The sequence below is a fragment of the Arachis ipaensis genome, chromosome B09, assembly GCF_000816755.2.
Source record: "Arachis ipaensis cultivar K30076 chromosome B09, Araip1.1, whole genome shotgun sequence".
In the NCBI taxonomy this organism is placed as follows: domain Eukaryota; kingdom Viridiplantae; phylum Streptophyta; class Magnoliopsida; order Fabales; family Fabaceae; genus Arachis; species Arachis ipaensis.
In genome coordinates, this window is record NC_029793.2 from 129,093,590 (window position 1) to 129,096,838 (window position 3,249).

Sequence of the window (3,249 nt, forward strand, 5' to 3'; positions counted from 1 at the left end):
TACCCCCTCTACCCCCTCCCCATATATCCCAGTGCATCCCACCATTCTCTCCACTCATTATCCCCTTCCTTATCCACTACACTCCTCCCCTTTCAATGTTCCTTCTCCTTTCTTGCTCCCTCTAAACTTTCTGTTCTTTTCTCTTTGTTCTATTTTCTTTTTGATTGAGGACAAGAAAACTTCTAAGTTTGGTATTGTCGAACAAGCTCTTATTTTCCCTTCATCAATGGCACCAAAGAGTCAAGAAGCATCTCGGAAGAGAAAGGGCAAGGAACCGGTGACTGGCTCCTATGATTCAAGAAGGTTCCGCTCCAAGCTATATGAGGAGCACTTCTTTGAGCTCACGAGCAAGAAGAAAGTTATTCCGGAAGTTAAGTTTGATCTCAACTCGGATAAGTATCCGGAAATCCCGCAACAAATTGAGAGAAGAGACTGGGGCGTGATTTTCAAGCTGCACATCGAGGTGGGTCAATTGAAGGTCCAAGAATTCGATGGGAATGCTTGGATTACATACCGGGATGTCCGCGAGGTGAATAAAAAGGACAACCGCACTTTAATTTTATGAGAGAAAAAGTCCTTGATTTTAGTCTAAGGAGCGTCAGGGAGATCCTCCAACTACTACCCCCAAGTCACACTTTGAACACTTACAGTGAAAGGATGAGACGAGATTGAAGATATGATCTAGTACTTGCTGACATTTGTCTCCCGGGTGCCCAGTGGAGACTGGGTGCAAACGGGTAGCCGAAAAAATTAGGATAAACTGACCTCAAACTAGTAGCAAGAGGGTGGTTGGAGTTTATCCAAAGATCCATTATTCCAACAAGAAACCGCTTTGAGTGCATTGTGAACAGAGCATCATGATCCATTGTATCATGATAGGGTATGAGGTAGAGGTGGAGGATACAATTTTTCACTACAAATATACAACATTGCCTCCAACCCTTCCTCACATGCCAAGTTAGCTTTTTCGCATCTCATTCACCGCCTATGTGAAACCTCTAGAGTGAGTGTGCAGAAAACTTTCTCATCCCCATTGAGAGGCCAATTTCCAAGAAAACAATGGAGTATGCAAGGGAATATGCAAGAGTTCAAAAGAGAGATCAAGCCGAAGAAGCACAAGAAGCTCCACCATAACAAGAGCAACCCCTCATGCCTCAAGGACACTATTTTCTGCCACAAGAGTATTGGCAACAACTCACTGTATCTCTTGAGCAAATGAGGGTGAATCAAGATAGTCATAGCATCCTTCTCCATCAGATTGGGACTGACTAAGAAAGTCAGTGCCTCGAGCTCACCCAAGTGAGACAAGAGATAGGGAGGCTACGAGGACCACAAGGAGCACAACCGGATGAGGGGAATGACCACCATGATCATTTAGGTGGTTGAGTTCTCTTCTTTCTTGTTTATGTTTTGGTTTTTTGTTTATTTCTTTTCATTTGCATGATTTCTATTTTTCTATTTTCTTTAGTTTTTAGTTATTTTTTAGTTTAATATTTTTCTTAATGATACCTCACCCCATTGTTAAGGTTAGGAGCTTTGTTTATTTTGATAGATTAATACTGTTTGTTCTTATACTCTTTGATTAATGAATTGATTTATATTCAAGAATTGGCTTCGTTCTTCATCCTACGGATTAGGGTATATTTGAAAATAACCTACTCTAAATTGAATTCCTTTGAATCTTGAAAAAATTGGAATTAAAGCTTGAAACCCTTTTCTCATAATTCTTCAATTATATGGATTTAATGTAATACGTTACATATAATCGGATTATTTTTGGGTTCTTAAGAATTGTGTGGCCTTTAAACAAGAGTTTGAACTTAACCCTTTTAACACAATTAATTAATCAAGGAATTGACGATTGATTAGGCTAGAAGAGATTGAATTGCCAAGGAATTGGAATTCAATCACCTAGGATTTTCTATGAATAAGCTCTTTGCATGATCAAGGTAGAAGAAAATACTTGTTAATCCAAAAATCTAAACATCTTCAAAACCCTAACTCTTTTCTCATACTTATTTCTTCACACATTTACTGTTGCTTTCCTTAATTCACTGTTTTATGTTATTTGATATTCAAAACTCTCAATTTCACTTGTCTAACTAGAATAACCAATCAACCATTGTTTGCTTAGTCAATTAATCCTCGTGGGATTGACATTCACTCACCGTAAATTTATTACTTGGTACGACCCAATGTACTTGCCAGTAGTTTGTAGTGTAAAACCCGCATCAACCGCCATATAAACTGGAAATCAATAAATATGACGACAATTAGTTAAATTATTAAACATAATAAACTTCTTAACATAAATTATTAAAATGTACGTCATTGACTCCCATATCATCTAGTTGTTTCCTAAAGTGTGCCATAGACCTTCGCGGATATCTCGGTAGTTAGTGCTAATGACTCTACCTAAATTAGTTTAGAATGGTTATAATCAACATAATAACAATAATAATAATAATGATAATATTAATAATAGTAAAAATAATAAGGGCCATAAAAATAATATTATCATTGCTCAATTGGAACACCAACTACTGAAAGCTCATTGCGAGGAACAGGTGCTATAAACGGCATACGCTCCCATGCCCAAACAAAAAGCAGAAAAAGGGAGTCGTCTATCTCTTTACAGTTGTATTGCAAGCGATGCACAATACAACGACTAGTACAGATGTGCCAAACAAGCTGCCCCCAACTGTAAAGTCGAATGCGGTGAAAATCTCGAAAAAGAGGTAAAAACTTCGAGTTTACAGAATTTGTTAATTTATTTGGAAACACAACCGTTCTAAGCACGCATAATATGTGCGCCCGGACATATCACTCGACCGACTCCTGTGTGTCTAACGGTTTGGTGTCTCTGCATCGTCCAACCCATGCCAGGTTTACCTTCCCCAATGTGTAATCGTCTGGACCGGCGACGACCTAACAAAATTGCTAAGTAGTTCTCCACCAACAGCTCGTGATTGTTGTCCGTTCTGTCTATCACGAGCTCCCCATTAACCGATAGACCAAGTATATATGTGACGTCTTTTAGTGTGATAGTCACCTCACCAACTGAAAGGTGAAATGTGTGTGTTTCAGACCTTCATCGCTCCACCAAAACATTAAACAGTGAAAGATATCCTCTCGTTTCGCCTATTCGCAAAATGTGACGAAAACCAGTTGATACTAGGGCTGCTTCAACTATCTCATTATAAGTTCTAACGACAGATCAACTTTTTTGGACAACAAATTTCTAATAGC